General features: G+C 46.6%; 1 protein-coding gene across 2 annotated transcripts in view; it reads right to left on the reverse strand.

Moving 5' to 3' along the window:
* DISP3 (dispatched RND transporter family member 3) overlaps nucleotides 1-7,958 on the reverse strand; it is a 45,440-nt gene extending 37,482 nt beyond the window's left edge. Inside the window, exons 1-2 of one of the 2 annotated variants that reach the window (XM_033007610.2) lie at nucleotides 7,898-7,958; nucleotides 7,748-7,823 (exon numbers count right to left, since the gene is read on the reverse strand). The gene's annotated coding sequence lies outside the window, so the exon portion shown is untranslated. Of the gene's footprint in view, nucleotides 1-5,254; nucleotides 5,543-7,747; nucleotides 7,824-7,897 lie in introns of those variants that run through there. The other variant, XM_033007612.2, reaches the window with a different exon arrangement.
* Between the last annotated feature and the right edge of the window lie 11,622 nt (nucleotides 7,959-19,580).

Raw genomic sequence — 19,580 nt, forward strand, 5'->3', positions numbered from 1 at the left:
ACCAGATGACTGCCAGTATGTCTTTCACCCCCTGCAAAGACATTGGCCTCTCCCCCTTCTCCACTATTTACGTAACAGGAACTGTCTCCTATTCAAGAGGAGATGCTCACTATTAACAGAGCTTGGCAAAGATCAGGAATTAATTGTGCCAAGTTTCAAGCCTGCTGCCTTAAGGCAGATGGCAGGGAAAGTAGCCCAGCCTTGTTCCCCAAACCTCTTCTCCCAGCAGAGATAACTCAAACCAGGAGAAAAAGGTTAGGTATCTGTAAAGCCCCAATTTCAGTGCAGGAGACAGTCTACGTCTGGGGTGCCCTGTTCTACAACATGCATGCTTGTCTCCCCACGGACAAGTAAATCCTGCTGCACTGCCTGGATCCACAGACTGAGAGCAAGGGCACAGGTTTCACTGGAAGTTTTGTATTTTCGAGAGTTACAACAAGAAAGAGGAGATACTCTGTTCCTCTGACTCAGTGATGCTGCTATCATCAAAAAATCAGCACTGCTTATGACTAGTCCCGAACTGTATCTTTATGGAAAAGGAAATCCCTCTGGGGCAGCTGGAAGGACAGGATTCCCACAGTTAATGCAGACCCACGGCATAGAACAAGAGCTGCAGCTGCAGAGCATCCTCTGCTTCACATCAGAAGAAGATAGCTGCTCTGCCATCCCCACCACAACGGGTCTCCCAGGAGCAGTTCTGGTGCCGGGGGGTTCAATTCACCCCCATGAAGGTGGATCACAGTCAGCCACTGGCAGGAATAGACACAACTGGACTCCTGAGCTGTGAGGTGCTGAGTGTCCAGTTCTGGTGAAATCCATATGACACGCAGATGCCTTGTTCCTGCAAAAGGAGGGCATCATCCCCAGCTCTAAGCAACCAAAATTAAACCTCTGAAGCTTGTTTTGCCAAACTTTTTGTGTCTGTATTTTCTCCTGTTAATGGTGTGGCACTCCAGTTATTAATCTTTTCTGGTTTTCAATACTATAAAAGCATGACTTAATAGCAGTGCTGAGACTTCAGAAAACTTCTCTCGAGGTGCTGCAGAGGACGGTTAATGACAGTATGACAGGCAAGAGGGTTGTAAATAATCCTCTACTGGGTGCTAATTCAGGCAGTTGTTGTAGCTCATGCCTGAAGCACACTGCCATCAATGGGACAATTTACAAACCCACAGTTAAACCAATGCTGAAACATTCTAGACTGGGGTCAATGGAAAGTCTCTCGATGACTTCACCTAGAGCCGGATTAAGCGCTTAACTCTTACATTGTCTTCGCCATGTTCCTGAATTATTCATTAAGGGCCAGACACTGCAATCCATACTCATACTGCACTTAATCTGTCCTTTAAATTGACTTGCATTAGTCTGAGTCACAGGCACCACAACATCTTATTCTTTAAAGAGTCTCACTGAATGCAGCAGAGCTATTCATGAAATAAGGCACTCCCCTGGAAGAGGAAAGGAGGCAGGATCCAGCCCTTAGAAAAGACATCAGTAAGTCTAGACCTCAGAGAAAATTCACCCTGGTAAAGCTGCATCAAGATGAATGAACTCAAGTAAATCTGTGTGAAATCAATCATTTAAAGAGATAGCCTGTTCTGTGGTATCACAGGGGAGACATAACGGAATGCTAAAAACTAATATTTCATTGTTCAACTTTATCACAAGGTCTGGAAACACATTCCCCTGCCCCTGGCCACACATTCACAGAGCCAAATGGCCGCTTGCACAAGTACCTCATGAGGACTGTTTTATCTCTCCATATAGAAGGAAACAGGGAGGTGTGTGGAAAGAAGGCAAAGGACATATTCCACTCCTCTTCACTGGCACAGAAGCAACAAAAAGTAAACAGGACTGCTCGTCACCAAGGAGGTTACAAGTACCAACACTTAGCAGCAACTCCTTCCTCTGCCAACCTAGCATTCCAGTAACCAAGCCTCCCAGACCACGTTACTGGCTCCGATCCTGAAATCCCCTGAGGCTACTTAAACAGCAGATAAACTCACATCACAGGAGAGCGGATTACACAGTACCTTCATCACTGAGCCAAATCTGTAGTCTGATACTTATAAACAAACAATGGATAAAAAAAATAAGTCAGTCAGGTAAGTGAAAGGAGAAATCTTGTGCACTACATGGAGAAATATAATGGGGTTTGATTTTTTAGAATGAATTAATCTGTTCAATTCTCATTTATGTCACTGCTTGATAAGATTAGAGGATTAAACCAACTGTATGCTAAATGCTTCCGCTAAAGAGAGCCTTGCCAGGATTTACTGCATGTTGGCATGCATAGAGACCATGGCAGCATCACCCAGAGACCCTGGGACTCACAGGAGGACCTGTTCAGGTTTCAGAAATAAAAATCACAGCTTATCCACATCCTCCATATGCCATCAGGGTATGAACTCCTATCCTTCTCCAGTTTCAGTCAAGCTTACTTATTAAGTACTTGTACCCAACAGGCAAGTCTTTGTATAAGCAGCACTTATCTCAGAGCACTGGCATCACAAGAGGATTTCAGATGTGCTGTGATTTTTGGATGCAAAATGTTAACACCGTATTCATACCCTCCCCCAGTGCCATACTGAAATGCACACATCCTATCACTCTCATGCTATACATACACACAGATCACAGCTACCCCCATAAACTCCTGCACAATGCAGCCTGCTAAAAACATTTCTGACAGTTCAGAAATGACAGATACGGAAGTGGTCACAGTTCTCCCGTAACTTAACCACTTTTTCTAATGGCCTGACAAAGGCATTTGTGATTTTTAATTCATTAATGCTGAAAAAATACAAGATCTTGGGAGGTATGGGCAAGGTATTGAGACAATTTTTAGCACCTAGCAAAAGCATTCTCCCCAAACACCTGAAGACTAACGGAGACTTCATCAGAGTGAAATCCCTCATTTCTGAGCCCCTGAATGACACAGAGCCAGTCAGATATTGTCACCTTGGCTCCCTATAAGTGCCTATATACTCCACTGTCATAAAGAGACAGCATACACAACAAGGGTTTTATTTACCAATATAGCCAAGAACACTATAAGATAGTCAGTGAGGTAAATGTAGATAGTGTCAGTGACTTCAGGTGGTGGTTTGGTTTTGGTTTGTTTTATTTTTTTTCCCCACCCCTGAGGATGAATTTGGCCCTGCATGTCGCAGAAACTGAATCCCAATCTTTACCACAGTGGGTGATGGGAATGATGCTGATGCTACTTGCCAAATGCCAGTCTGGTTCTCACATATTATACTGTAACATATTGCTCTGGGCCATTTGTCCCTTAGTTTTTCCCCATGTGTGTCTAGGTGAAACGGTCACAAATGCCGATGGCCAGTTTCCCCATGGATCATTTTTCTATTAGACAAGCATCCTTCCTCTGCAGTGGAGTGTTTTCCCCATAGGAATACAGCAGATATTCACAGGGGCAGCAGGAAGAAAGGAGGAATGGATCTTTTATCATATTAAGCATTTCCATTCCGTCTTTGTTGTCTCTTTCACTAGCTCAGGTCTGTTTTATTCCAGGCTTAGGGAATCGAACTATAAGGCTCCAAAGGGGTAAAGAGACTGGCTTGATGAGTCTAACCTCTGAAGATGCATCCAGTGTGATAAAAGAAGTGTAGCTATTGAAACATCTCCCTTCACTACAGTTACTGTGTTGCTAGGTTTCCATCTAGACACACAGACTAAAAGAGCAATCAAAGGAAGCTGATGCTGTAGATAATATCTTTATCAACACTTCACAAGGTTGTTGGGGAGGAAGAGGGAAAAATATTGTCCCTGAGCAAAGTTTTACTGGTGAGAATAGAAAGCTAGTTTCAAAAGCTCGCCCAAATTTTCATGGGAAAATTGTTTTTAAAAAAATGAGAGTTTAGGGTAGCAGATTTTATGTGCATCAGCATGTGGCTTTGTGAGCAAAAAGTCATTTGAATTATAAAAGTACTTCTCTTCCAATACACAAGTCCTCATCCCACTTAACTTGAGTCATGTCTTGCAGCCACAGAAGAGGGCATGCATCGGCTTTGTTTTAAAGGAATTTATTTGCTTGCACATTACGTAAAATCCTAACAGACTCAGTGCAGCTGTCAAAATAACTATCCTAATAATTGCATAAGCTAAGGTTGCTAACCAGCACACTGCTATGCCTGTACACAAAACAAAAGTGCAAGTAACACAGGATGCAGCAGCAAGGCAGATGCAAGGTCCTACACATGCCTGAGGGACCCGCCACTTTCATCTTACTGCATCTGTGCCAGAGGTTTTCAGTTATACTCAGCTCCCAGCAGCTCCCTCCTTCTCAAGTGCCTTCAAACACCTGGGCAGTGGCAACCAGCCCCACTCTTTTGGTTCAGTCATCACATCACCAAACAGGAAAGAACATGAAAGAGTTAATTTTCTCCAGGACACAGGCTGTTTTGCTGGCATGTCTTTGGAGACCACCTGCAATAGTAAAGGCCCAGGACTGGGCTGTAATTGGGACTGTTGCTAAGCGATGTAATGCCCTTACTAAGTGACCCAGGGTTTTTAGGCAGGAAAAGTCAATGTCTACACATGCCAGTATAAAACAGGAAGGTTACCTTACATGTGCCAGGTCCATGATTCTCTCTACATCTTCTAGATAAAGATCTGACACCAGCTGCTGTCAGAGATGAGGATCCTGCCTGGCTGGACCTGCTAACATCCCTGAACATGGAGAACGCTTCTGCTGGCTCTCCTCCTCCTCAGGGAGGCAGGCCAGCCCTCCGTGAAGTCAGGGACACAAAGCTGCTCAGTTCTGGCGCCCAACTTTTCCCCCAGGAGAGCAGCTCTGCTGCAGGCACAGCTCAATCAGCCTATTATAGAGGCAGCCTCCCCGGGAAACGCTCTCCTCTGTACATATTCATGAACTCTCCGGAGCTTCCAGGGAGAGTTGGCTAAACACACAACTGAGGGATTTATCTGTTGTATTCGCAGCAAAAAAAAAAAAAAAAAAAAAAAAAAAGGGGGGGGGGGAGGGATGCGAAGGGCTTAAAAATGAAAAAAAAAAAAAAAGTAAACTGAGATGCGAGAGGAAGAGGAGCAATTGCAAGCTGTGCTCTCCTCTTACCATCGCCTTCCAGAGCGGGACCCGGGAGCCCGACCTACCCCCCCGGGCGACCCTCCCCGGCAGAGCCGAGCGCGGGGGGCTGGCGGCGGGGCCGGTCCAACGGGAGATGGCTGTGCCCCAAACCCCCCCATCCTCGCTCCCGGGGAACGCAGCACTCACCTCCGCCCGGGCGGGCGGCAGCAGCAGCAGCCGCCGTGGGCTCGCAGCAGAGCCGGATACCGCGGTTTTGGGGTGCTCACCCCGCAGCTCCGCGTCGTCTGTGTGTGTATATGTGTGTGTACCGGCCCCGCTCCCCGCAGCCCGGCCCCGCCGCCTCCGCCTTTTAATGCCGCTCCGCCGTGCACCGCGGCCGACTCCTAGCCCGGCCCGCCGGCCCCCGGGGGGCGGAGGGGGCGGGCAGCCGGCAGCCCCCCGCCGCGGAGCGGGTGCGGAGCTCCGGGCGCGGCCGCTGCCCGCCGCCACCGCCCCGCCGGGCTGCGGGCAGCGCTGCGGCCGCGCTATAAACCCTGCCCGGTGCGCGGCCCCCGCCCGCGCCGGCCCCCGGGGCGGCGGCGCCGGGAAGGCAGCTCCGCCGGGAAAAAGCAGCGTGTCCCCCCCGGGAAAAAGCAGCCCCCCACCCCGGGAAAAAGCAGCGTCGTCCCTCCCCCCCGGGAAGGCAGCCCCGCCGCGGGGCCCGGCCCCGAGTGGAAGCGCAGCCGCCTGTGCTGGGCGGGGGGGAGCGGCGCTGGGGAAGGGTCTCCCCCCCCCCCCCCCCCGGGCGCGCCCTCCCCGTGCAACTCGTCGGAGAAGGGGAGGTAAGAGGAGAGTTTAGGGTGCCCTGGGACTCCTCCGGGGATACGGGCCCAGCCCGCGATTGCCCTGCGCACCCTCAGAGGGAGCCGGGTACCGGCTGAAGACCGAAGGGGTTGTAAGGGTTGTAGGTAGGTGGTCATCCGGCCCTGCCGGGGTGGGCACGACCATCACCCTGGTGCCAGGCGGCTCTTGGAACAGGAACTGCCAGAAACTTTTGCAGCAACTAGGCAGTGCTGCAGGTCTGCCCCGTGTTGGGAGCCAGGGCTCTGGGACGGACTCACCCGGTTTCCTTGCTGGCACTCTCACTGCTAGATAAATGCTCCATATAGGAGACATCTATATGCATTCAGTGGCAGAGGTATGCAGTAACAGTCCCTGAATTAAGCTGAAGTCATGAAATGGGAGGTGGCAAGGCTTATTAACTCGGGTGCTGGAGAAAATCTTTTTTATATTCATGCTTGCCCTTTATGCAGATAAGCATCCTGTGCAGCTGGTCATCTAACCTGACCACAGACCCTTGCTTTGGCTTTCTGGAGTTCTGTTTATGATAAAGACATCCCTGAGTACAGGGGCTTTGCTTAGTGTTGACAGAAGGTCTCTAATGACTCTGCTGGATACAGCAGTCTTGGATTTATTCATTGTATGCTCTTCTGCGACTCACTCTGGTTTTGGAGGCAGGGAGAGAACAACGTTCCCCTCATCCTTGGCCTGTTTACTGGTGTGACCTGTTACTACAATGTGGACTCCTGCGAGAGCAGGATTATGTCAGTAAATTGCTGACTACCTGATGGGAATGGCTTTTAATCAGGCTGCATTACAGAGGCAACCTAAGCACGTTTTGCCCAATATTCTCGCTTATTTGAGCATTGATGGTGCCTAGGAAAAATATCCCTCACTCCAATTTTTAGATAGAATTGTCAAGTCAATAACAGAGAGCAGCACAGTAAAATAGACCCATCACCTGAGTCTGTCTCCAGGCAGGCGGCTGTATCAGAGGCATTGCACTCTTCCCGACGCATCACCCAAAGCGAATAGGAAGCCAGGCAGACAAAGCCAGACCATCATCTTCCTTGTGGGGCTCCAAGGAATGCAAATTTAATGAGGATCCTGAAGTAAAATTGCATTTTACCAGCTTTGCACATTTCTGCCAGTGATGGAGGTTTCTGAAGAGAAGGTGATGGTGAGGGGGTTAGAAATTTTGTTGAAAACTGCAAGTGTACAGCAAAGAGAAAAATTGCTTTTTCGAACTTTGCTGGTGGTGCGAGAGGAGCCCACGCTGACGTGAGGGACAGCGCTCAATCAATCACACAGCAGAGCCCAGCAAACTGCAGGGAGTTATCAGTCAGCGCTGCGTACGAGCGCTCAGGCAGTAGCACAATTCTCGGCAGCGTTTCCGACAGCCCTCCGGGCACAGACAGGCACACACGTGTGAGCCCATCGTCAGCCCTCTGCTCCCCTCCACACAAGCAGGCAGTGCACCAGGTCCTGAGACGCACACGCGGGCAAAGAGTCACACAGTGATGCTGCCACACCTGCTCAGGGATGAACTGTACCCTTCTCCTCTCCACACACAGTACATCAACTTGTCAGCTTTAGCTTTCAACACTTGTACATGGGTTTTCGACAGCATAAACACATGGCTCCTTCCTTTGCCACACACATGCCACAGAGCTACGCTAGCCCTTAGCTGAGCTAGAAGTTTCTCCTGCTATGTTAGTACCTACTGTGTATACATGAAGAACATGCCTTTTGTTGTCAGTACAGAGACACTCAGACTGCCACTCTCATCTCTTAAATGTCACGCCATGAACACACAGGGGTCTGCACAACACTCAGAAAGCCCCATAATAGAATACTCACCTGGATGGGAAGGGGTGACTGGGGGGCTGACAGTCCTGCTCTGTGGCAACTTCTGTGATTTCAGTCTCTTTTCATTCTGTGTTGGAAGGAAATAATTCAAATATTTGGGGATGGGAAGGTCAGGATGGTGCACAGTGAAAATCTTCATACCTGGCTTAACCTGGCTTTCCTTCCATACCCCTCTGTGCAGAAAGCATCAGTCTCTGAGTATCATTTCCCTCCTTCAGGCCTCACAGAAGTGTTCAACAAAACATCATCTGTTGTCAAAATGAATAAATAGTTCATTACTAGTTTAAATAAGCAACACTGAACATGTTTTACTCAGACACAGGTTAGAACTGTGTACATAAACAGCATTATCCATGCAGATAAACCACATCAAACTGTACCTACATTACTTGCACATACCCATACACAAACGTTTCAGTGCTTTATTCAGACTCCACTACTAATACAAATGCATCTACAAAGAATTAGCATTATTTGTGGATTTTATTAACCCCACATGTGCACAGGCAAACAGCACACAGAGTGAGGTGGTGCACACTGCTGTTGTCCTCATTACCCACACAGGTATACAAACACACGCGTGACACCAAGAGACACTAGTGCTGTACTGCAGTCTTCGTTAGCAAGCGGTGTTATTCACAGATGCCTGGCTACATGCACAGAGGCACACAGTCTCAAGCAGGCAGGAAAATGATTGCTACTGCACCTAAAGCCATTCCTGGCTAAAGGATGCCTTTTGAAGTTGGGAAGCTGAAGGAAGACATCTTCCTCTCTATTCATGCTCTCTAACCTTCTCACATCCTCAGCACAACTGCTTTCCACACCCAAATCAGGCATCATCGGCCATTCCGCTTGCTTATATTTATGGCCCCTCTTTGAAATTCTGACTGCTCATCTATGCAGAATAAAACTACCCAAGCAATCTTTCCTGTTCAGGTGCTCATTACTACAGCATTAAATAATGCCAGGCAGGCTCTCTTAGGCCTTGTAAATTTTATCTGGGGGACTTTCAGCTTCCGCAAGGTCTATTACTGCCTGATTGCCTGAAAGGCTTTCAAGTTTGTACCAGACAGCAAGCCATACAGCAGCGAGGGCTGGGTAACAACTGAGCACTGAACTTCTGTTAAACACCATGGCTGGCTGGGGAGCCAGGCTGGGGAAGGTGAAATGCATATGTGTGAGCACGTATGCATGACTGCATGCAGAGTCTGCCAGCATGTCCCTGGAGTACACACGAGGCTCCCAGTGTTTGCGTAAATGAATGTGTGTGCTTGGCTGTTAGAGAGAAACGTCTGGATCGAAGGGTGATGCTGTGCATGAGTGAGTGCAGGATTGTGGGTGCACGGAAAAGGAGTGCGCTCCTGTCGCTGTGCCTGATCTCAGCTACACGAATGTCACTGCAGAGAAAGTGCTTAGGAGTCAGTGGGGTTTATGGTGACACAGCTGAGAACAGAATGAGATCCCGGGAGTTCAGACTTTTCGTAGTTGAGCGGCTTGCTCCAAGTGCTTGCTGTTAGCCAGGGCTCAAAGGAAGGCTTTGAATACACCACGAAGCTTGATGAAGTGGAGAGAAAATATCAGAGAAACACAGGAAGGGCAATAACCCCCAAAGTCAGAGAAGTTCTGTTTCATCAGCTGCCAGCTAAGTGTCCCTGGAGGATGTGCAGGTACATCCAACACTCCTCAGCTTCTGGGGGCAACCCCTAAAGGATGCTGAGCCGCAGACAAAGCATATTTTCAGAGGAAAAGAAAGAGGAGAGAGGGACAAAATGCTCTGTTTAGAAACATCCCTCAGCCTTTCTGAAATGCTCTTTGTTTCCTAGTGTCTTTCTGTCAGAGAACTCAGACCTTTTCTCCTCGTCTTTCCTAACTCAAACATCCTGCTTGACGGAACATCAAGGAAAAGGATATTTCCCATCTGTCCACAAAACTAACAAAACCACATCACAAGCTATTTCTGTGCTGTGTATTTATAAACCTCAGCCCTGACCTGATCAAACAAAATTGCTTCTAGTTACCACTGAGTCAGGCCTGAATTCAAACTGCCAGCCTATTACTTCTTACTCAGGCAACACTGGTACTCAAAAATTATGTTAAACATTTCCCAGATGCGGAAACAATCCCTTCCTCAAAGAGCACAGAGGTGAAGGCACACAGCCAGCCAGCCCCTCTTTTATTGGATAACATTTCTCATATATTTCACGAGAGCCAGATGGCACCATCTGAACAGCAGTGAGCCTGAAAGCCTTGAGCCACATCAGCGAAAGGGAAGCGTGACCCAGCCGCGGGCACACAGCAGCTCGGCGCTGGAGCCCGCTCTGGCGCAGGCAGCGTGCAGCTGCCAGCCCACGCTGCCCGCACGCAGCTGCCTCTGCGCGGGCACCGGTGCGCGGCACGGCACGGCACGGCACGGCTTTTTTGCACTCAAGCAAGAGCGTAAATTTGCATGTGGAAACCTAAATCACCACTGCTGACAGGTACAATCCTACACTTTTGAGGGCGGGAAGAGTTTCGTCAGTGCTCAAGCTCTCTGGGAGAGGGAGGCCCATCTGCAGATTGCCTGAGAAAAAGAAAGAGATGTAAAGAGAGACAAGAGTGTATTTTAAACCCCTGCTGCATGTGGGGCCTTTCCCTTGCAATTAAGTGAAGGTAATGTTTTTATGGAAGTTGTTTGTTCAAAAGGCCTTCACTGCACTGTTTAATTGAGTTCCACCAGCAGTCCCCAAAGGCTTCCAGGCTGCATTAGTATCCCACAGCTCACATCCTAACCAAACAAGCCTTCTTGCCCTGCCGTCTCTACCCTATATGTATGGAGTGTAGGAGTATCAGGGCTGCCGTGCCTCCTCTGCTTGCCTTTCCACTGGAGTCTTGAAGCCCCAGGATGTCATGAATATTCATGATGTAAACACTAGCAATAAGTATTGTGCAATTTGGACAAAAATATATTTTAGGCAAAAGAACAGGGAGAGAACAACTGAGAGAGAATCTTTACTCCTGAGCTCCGGGAACTACTGAATAGCATTTTCCTGAGCTGTAACTGGTGGTTTTAAAATGCAAATCAGTCTCGGGTTTTTGAGAGACATTGTAAAAAAAAAAAAAAAAAAAAAAGACCCATACAGGAAAGCTTTATTGTATTGTAATGAATGCGGGATTTGCAGAGCTGCTTCGAGCCAGTGAATGCACAGTGGATGATGCAGGCCAGGGACTGAAGGAGCCCTGAGGCTTGTCCCCGGCTAGCTCTGCCACTGACTCACTATGTGACCTTGAACAAGACATCCTTTCTTGTATTTCAGTGTTCTTATCAGAGGACATAGGGGAGAGGAGAGAGATGAGGCCATTTCTGTGCCTCCTGGTGAAGTTATACATTACAGGCCACTCTGAGGTGGAAGTCAGCAGAGCAAATGTAGCAGCTGTCTCCCCGCAGGGACCAATGAACTGGGATAATGTTGCCCTGTTCTTAATGGCCTTCCTCTGGCAGATGCTGCTCAACCTTTCCTACCCCTTTTCCTATTCCTATTCTGTTGCTATTTCTATTCCTATTCCATAGTTCATCTTTGGCCTTGTGTCTCCCTTGTGTTTTTCTATGGAGCTGCTCCTCTCCTTGAGTCCCAAAGTCTGTAGAAACCCTGCTGCAACTGTTCAACTCTTCTTTTTCATGTCTACCTGTAGAGCACCTAATACCATTTTACCTGCCCTCTAGTTAAAGGCTGTCCCTAAAGAGACTCTACCATACAGATCGCAGTAGGAGTTGAACACAGAAGGGGCGACATAATAAGTGAACTTTTACTATAGATAGCTTCAAATTATTAATAGTATAGACAATAACAATCTATAAAGAAGGGGAATGGTCTGAGGCACATCACAGTCCAGATGACCCCTCTATGCCAGGACCCCCAGGATCCACTCTGGAATCTTGAATAAGTCACTCTGGTTATCCTCTCCTCCTGTTCCCTTCTGTACAACCTGGTGGAGGGAGGGGTTTGGGGTGCCACTTATTTGTCCATTGTTGCCTCTTCTTATCAGCTGCCTTCACCACACTCAGACCCCAGTGTTAATGAACTCAGAAGGGTAAATTGGTGATATCTAAGCTTGCCCCTTCAAAGCTGTACTCTGCCACCCGCAGCCTGCACATACCTCCTCCCACCGCATCCAGCATTGCTCTCTCCCATTTACAGCACTGAAGGAAGGCTGCTAAATCTGGCATTTAGAAACTAAGTTCACTCCACAAGGTCACATCGAAGAGGCCAAAAATCACAGTCAGCTGGCACTAGCCTTCACTTATTACTCACCAGAGAGAGTATTAACTGGTAAAGCAGAGGCAAAGAGTGCCATATTCCATTACCAGTCCCCTGAGCCCCCCCGACACCATGGAGGGAGAGCTGTTAACTGAGCTCTTCAACTGCATTTTCACTGACAGAAATGCCCTACCAGCTGCCTGACCTTCATGTAGCAGAAGTCTCAGGTCCTCTCAGCTGCTGTGTGTCACAGACAGGAATCACTCTGAGCCTTCTGTGTCCTGATGCATTTCAGAAATTATCTCTCTGATGAAGGCAAGATCCCAAAGGAGTAATACACCACAAGGAGAAGCAGTCACACAGGGGAAAAGTCAGGGCATTTCAATAATAAAAAGCCAAGATGTTCAAATTTAGATGCCAAAAGACAGTCAAATCTGTATTTAAACCCCTAATCATCAGACCTGAAGCTTCCCTAACTGTAACAGAATTTGTGAGTGCTCAAAGCTTTTCAAACCTGGCCGTTTGTTTCCAAACACATAAACAGGAATAAAGAGCTTCTACCAAAATGCCCTATTGTATCAGCAGAAAATTTCAGCTCCTCACTGGAAACACAAATCTTTAAGAGGCACTGTCTGGAACCAAAATATATTAGTTTAAGTTGAAATATTTGGGGTTTCAGATCTTCCTTTTAGAAGTAATAAAAATAAAATATTCTTAAGCAAAGCATCCTTTCTTACTCCTACCCCACCAGCTATGCAGTGGGAACAATCAGAAGGTTTTGCAAATTGGCAGTGGCAGTAGAAAAGTGCTTCTGAGAATAAGGTGGGAAAAAATGCCTGCTCCAGGAATCCAGAACAGAATAAAAATCAGAAAAAAAGGAGGAAGACAAGCAATCAAACTAACCCATTCACATTCTGAAGCAAGGGTGCATACTCACTACTGCATTGGAAACACCAGGAAATGTTACCAATCTCTTCAGCTACTGGAGAACCAGGAGAGATTGCAGAAGTGATTATGGGTCAGAAAATTACCAGAAAGCAGAAAATTCCTGTAAATCAGAGAATTCCTAGGAAGATTCCAGGTCAGAAATTCCTAGCAAGCAAAAGGATTGCTCAAAATCAAACCTCCCTCTCCTGGTGTAAATTGCCATGAAAAATATGTGGGAAATGTTCTGGTGTGCACGTAACAAACGCAGGGCACATTCTAGCCTAATGATTAATAGAAGAGAAGATGTCATTCAAATTCCACACATCTGTATCAGGTATTTTTCCTGTTAATGTTCATGTTACCACTGTGGAACAAAATTAACTGTGGGGGGGCAACACAGACCGAATTCATAGCTGCTATAAATCCATTCCATTTTGATCTCAGAACGGTAGACCAGTTCCTAGCAATGGAGCATATGACTCATTACCTGTCTATTCAAACACCCAGTAGTAGGGAGTGATATATGGTATCCGCTTGGCAAATAAATCTTTTGTCCCCCCTCTAAAATAGTGCACACAGAGTTATCTCAGCAACAGCTATTTATATATTAGGAAGCTAAGCAGCTAAGTGTTCCTTTCATCTCTGGGTCCTTCCACCTAGCCAAGAAAAGCATCCTGCTTTAGATGATGAAACAGAATAAAAGCTTGTGCTCTTTTCATACCCCGAGCAAACAGGGAGTGCAATTGAAACCCTCCACCTATTCTCAGTGAAGCTTTGTATTTTGCTTTGTGCAGACATTTCCATCTGAACATCAGCCTGCTTAAACTGCTGATGTGGGAGAAAGGCTGTTCTACTCCGTGGGTGAGGAAGCTAACAACTGGCCTGGTTCTCTCTGAGAGAGCAAGAAAAGGGGTCGCGTGTATGTTTGAGCACTGTAGCCCAAGCAGGCAGGAGATGTGGATTGCCTTTTTCCAAAGAAGGTGGCTTCAGGCTGTTCCAGGCCAGCTCTGCCTGTTGTGGTGGCTCCACATCATTCACCAGAGCCCTTCATCCCACTGGCAGTGGGTTTGTGTCCATATGGAAGGCTGTGAACTGCAGCCATGGCAGTGTGGGGACAGATCCAGCTGTGCTGCCAGATCCAGCTGTGCTGCCTCCAGTGTGGAAGTGGTGACCTCCAGCAGAGGCTGTAGCTATAGAACCACCGCTATAAAAGAGCCCCTGGACTCAAAATGGAGAAAAGTGTCCCTTGGGAAGAGGGGCTGGCAAAATATCTTTTGCTTTTGGTTGCTTTTGTGGCATGCCCTTATTTACCAACACAATGTTATTAGTGTAAAGGTAAAGTGAGAAGTATAAACAGGGAAGCAGACAGACAAAACATAGTCATTGGAAAAGCTAAACTGTACATAAACCCAGATTGGCAGAGTGATAAAATATTCTTAGGCAAGAAACAGACAGCATGAAAGACAGGAAGATGGAGAGAGAGATTTAGAACTGAACTTAATACTTCTGTGATTTATTTGCATTAAGCTCAAGTGCTGTGTGTGGCTTGGGTTTTACTTGTTTATTTTGCTTCTTTGACTGCCTCAGGTGCTGGCAGTGAATTGTTTTGTTGAATTTGCAGTCCATGGCATGTTTTGGAAATTCATTGTCCCTGGGGAAAAATGAGGAGAGTTTCATAAAATTCTGAAAAAGTTCTGCAAGTTCTGAAACTCAAAAGAGAAAGAGTTACATGTAAAGTAGTCTGGATCTCCTCCCTACAGTGAAAGCCCAGCTTTGTCTCCACAGAGCCAGAAGACCTGAAACTATCAGCAGCCTTCCTACTGTGCTTCGCATGAGGACATTCTGCAAATTATGGTAATTTTGTCCATCCAGCCATCCTGCAACAGATGGCAAAGCAGTGAGAATGGCCAGAGCTGGTGGGTGGCATGGATGTGTTTACTTTAATAAGGCCCAGAGATTAAAGTTCCACCAGTGCCCATCAGCAGTCTGTTGCATTCATTCATTTATAATTATTTCCCATTTTTCCCTGCAGTTACATCTCAGAATTGTAGTTATTTGGATCTCTATAACTATCTAATGTAGCTCTCAAATGATGATGCCCCCAAAACAGGGCATCCAGGATCCCTCCCAGGATCCCCCCTTGTAATCCAAACTCAGGCATCAATCTGTGGGACGCTGAGCCCCTTTCAGTCCACAGAAATAGGACTGTGGCCTTGCAGAACCTTCTCTGCTATGGTCAAGGAGTCCAAAAGAGCAGGAAGGAAAGCAAAACATCAGGGGAATATGTGGGCACAGGAAGGAGAATCGACAAAAGAGAAAAAGAGTGATGGAGACAGATGAAGGGATTAAAAATGGTACAACAGGAGAGGAAAAGTACAGCATAGGACTGGTACCTATAATCACTGCCACACACTTTGTGTGAGATGGATAGAAAAGTTGCAGAGGAGAAACTTGCTTATGTCTAGCATGAAACTCCAGGAAAAATTTTAATAAAAAGGAGACAGTTAAAATAGAAATTGGAGACAGGAAGTCACTGAAGCTGTGCAGTTAAAACCCCAGCAAGCCTAAGTACATGAATGCTGGAGAGAGGAGAAAAGAGAGGTAGCTAATGGAGGAGCTTGTTGGAACACCATAAAAAAAATCAGTTGCTTCCAGATGTATTATGCTCTATGCTGCCTGCAAAATCTCAGCTCAGAGCACCATCCATTTCCTGGGTGCTCAAGCACCAGGGAGCTGCACTCTCTCAGGTGCTGTTTGTTTTTGATGAATGCTGCTGTGACAAGTGCATTAAACTCAGGAAAAGTAAGCTTTATTAGATTCTGAAAACCAGGGTCCATCACTGCTCAGACTACTTATAAAACAGTCTGGCTTGAGAGTGATACCAGCTTTCCCCAGGGCATGCAGGGAGGCATTGCTTATGCCAGCATGAATCCTCCCACATACACCATCCGCATCTATTCCAGGCCCTGCAACAGAGAGCAAACTGGGGAGCTGCCACATCCTCTTCTTACAATTGCTGCTGATTCCTATCAAGGAGACTTGGTTTTAGTGGGAGGTTATCATAAAAGCCTCAGGTGGGCTTCAGGAAGTCACATACCACCGCTAGTCATCCAGTTTGCAGGAGATCCCTGTGAGTGGGACACAATGGAGTCTAATTATGTTGTTGACTTATGGGTTCAGATCATCACAGGAAAGGTCTATGTGTAAACCAGGTCACAGGACAAGGATGTGGCTTGATCTGCTCTGTGCTTTGCTAAATCCACAGACTCATTATCCAGCTCCTATTTCCAGGGAGGAGCAAGAGGGTGAGAGCACTGGGACTCCAGAACTCAGGCAAAGGCTGATGAACAGACTGAGTGTCACTATCTCCTGCTGTGGCTGTGATTTACAATGACTCTTCAATGTTGTTTAAGCCAAGAATGGTGCCAGCCCAGTTGTGACCTTCTCTGCCCCTGAGCCTGGATCCCCAAACACTCCCTATCTCCAAGCAGCTTTTGCAGAGAATCTCACTCTCTGCTCCTGTAATGAGTTGCACAGCATGATATGGAATTAGTAGAATCTAAGTTATTAATTGTCTACAACAATTAGCCAGGATGCCTGGGCCTTCAGGCACCTTGGCTACGTGTGTGAGTCAATTACAGTCTCGTATATATTCATGTCATTTTATCCACAAACTGTGAGAGCTGCTTCCCCAGACTTCTCCCCATCTCCTTTACTCCAACTCACATCCAGCCCACCATGAGCCAGGAAAGAGAAGTAGTTTCCTTTCCTTTCACGTTTCACTGAAATCAAATATTTGCTGTGGCCATAACTGATGTAATGGAAGTGCAGAGCTAGCACATTTGACAGGCAAGAACAGAAATGGCCTGGCCAAACCTTGCTCGCGCCTTACAAGAGGAGATGCAGAGATCTTCCTGCAGGCACCCGCTTTATCAACATACCACAGTACATCATCCAGCCAAGCTTGATGAGAGGTGTTTCTCATAGTCAGCAACCACCTCAACTCCATCTGAGACCACAATCACCAGCTCTCACGGTGTAGATCAGTGTGGTCACTGTATTGCCAGTGAATCTGATAGATTTAGACCAGTTTATACGCACTGAGGACCTTGACAGTAAGTGCTGAGTGAGACATTGGGCTACACCAGGAAAGTCACTTCACGCCTGCATGTGGCTGATTCCCATAGGTGTGCTAATGCTTCACTTCTTCCCAAGGTTTCTCTGAGGTTACATCTATAAATATCCACGTGCTGTGCTCCTAGGAAAATAGCAACCCTGTGAATACATCACTGCAACTATGCTTGACCCCAGTAGGAGTTGGAGCTGGTCCTGGGATGAATGCATGGGGCTGCAAGTGAGCTCCACGGGAGTCTTCTGAGTGCCTTCACCACAGTGGGGTCAGAGCCTAAGCAGGCAGGGACACATGTGTCTCGAGAATCCATTGATCCACCACAATGCCCATTTAATATCTCTCTCACAGCAGCTATCCAGGAGCTAAAACGTTAAATCCATAGCCCACTCTCTAGATTTATCGTCCTGAAGGCTGTTACGACTTCTGTGATCTTTGGAGTGCAAAATCATGTTAGAAACACACGTTATTTATCTGACACACTAGAGTGACTCCTCCTCAGCCATCACTGTTTGCCGTGGAAATAAATCCCTACTCTGTGTTTACGAAACAAAGCTATTTCTGTCACATAGGAGACCAGCTGAAGCTTTTGAAAGAATCTGATTTTAATATTGCTAATATTTGCTTTTTGGTTTTGTGCACCCAAACAACTTTCTGAAGGGGCCTGATTGATTTTGCCTTTCCAGTCATTTTTAATCATCCTCTTTGGAGGCTGGTAAGGGGCTGGTCACAATTTATAGAAGTGACTTGTGATTTGGGCTGCTTCACTTCCGTTACGGACACCACTTCAGTAAAAATCAATAACAAATTAAATCACAGTAGGCAGTGTCACCAGTGAAAGAGTGGCTGTGGACTGTGAGAAGGAAAGGGTTTGTATTTTTTTAAATTAGAGAGAAATTGAAAAAAGATAGCTTTGTGGCTTCATCAGAAGTAGCCATTTTAGAAAGGTACTGGTATACACAGAATGTACTTTAGCATCCTACATCATATTAGCTTGTGACTAGGACACAGTATTGGCCGCTGCTGAGAAGTGAAACACCTGTGTAGTACACTGCACAGCCTGGTTCTCCCCCATTACTCCTGATTTATGCCATCTAACACTATTAACTTGAAGAAAGTTCCTTCATACACCAGTATGAGATCAAAACTAGATTCCTCATTTTGAGAAACAGAAAAAGAGAGTGTAATGCAGTTTTCTGCTCAAGCCTCCTACAAATATTTTCCCTTTCCTCTGAGTTTGTGAGGAACAAACCTTTCTGCTTTAAATTCACAAACCTGTGAGCTCCCCCAGGGCAGTGGGAGAGACAACATAAACAGATTTTAGCTCTCCCCCATGTGCTTTTCAGTGTCTGTTTTGTTTCCCTACATACTCTGCTGAACGACAACAGCAGTATGATTCAAATTGCCCACAATAAGTTCTGGACTCTGACGATCTCAGTTTCTCAAGCTATTGGCTGGTTTTATACAAAAGTTCCTAGCATGTTGCTATCTGTGACTGGTAAATGCAAACATTTTATCTCTCAACAACTTAATTTAGCCTCTCAGCTATCTGCTGCTTTCTTTCTTCCTCTCTGTCTGCTTTCTAGTTCATAATTTTTCCCTTTTTATTGTGGGGATAACCTGCCTGTTAGGGGAATTTGCAGAAGGAAAACTAAACAGATCAGTATTTGATGTTGTGCTTTCTGTTTAGAAGTTTGTTTCTCTTCCTTCTTCCACTGCATCAATATTAACATGTTGATTCATAAGCAAAATAAAGAAAGTATATAAATACACTCTTTTTCTTCTTTTTGAATCATAAACCTCAAAGTTATGGTTCCCACAGCAACTGTAACTCAACCTCAATGTGCACATACATTAAAAGCAGGGAAATTATCACCCAAGGCAGCAATTGAATATGTGTGAGGGGATTATGTTACTGACAGTGGAAGGACTGTGAAAGGTTGAAATCCCAGAAATGTGAAACATTTCAGGTCTGTCTGTGACAAGATGTCACACCAAAAAAAAAGAAGATTTTGGAGATCTTGATCTTTATGGACATAAATGGGATTCAGCCTTGCAACATGCAGAACCACTTGACTGAGGTGGTGTTACCTTTATTGTTGAACTCCACTGGCCTCAAAGATGCTAAGGCACTCCAGAGCCAAAGATAGTGCCACTGAGCATATATGCATGCGCTTCTCTGTTGCACAGAGCTGATGGGGTGACCCAGAACCACACAGCATTGAAGGGTTCGACAGAAAGGCAACAGGCCCCTACTCCCCCCCAGAACAGGGCACGCACTGTGTATCTGACCACAAAGCTAGAAGAGTCATTAGAAGATCTACTGCATTCACATACACAATCAGTCATCCATCCCGTCTCTTCCAAGCCTTTTCAGCTGCTCTCTAGGAGAGGCACAAGTCTGAAATAGAGCTTCTTAGAAAGGAGTGGAGACCACGGGGATACAGACGAAAGGCTGGCAGCATCTACAGGAAAGAGGTCTCGGCCCCTCCAGCTCTTCTGTACTCTGGCTGCCAAAGTAGCCAGTCACTGA

This window comes from Tyto alba, unplaced genomic scaffold (assembly GCF_018691265.1).
Source record: "Tyto alba isolate M040663 unplaced genomic scaffold, T.alba_DEE_v4.0 Super-Scaffold_20000042, whole genome shotgun sequence".
NCBI classification, from domain to species: domain Eukaryota; kingdom Metazoa; phylum Chordata; class Aves; order Strigiformes; family Tytonidae; genus Tyto; species Tyto alba.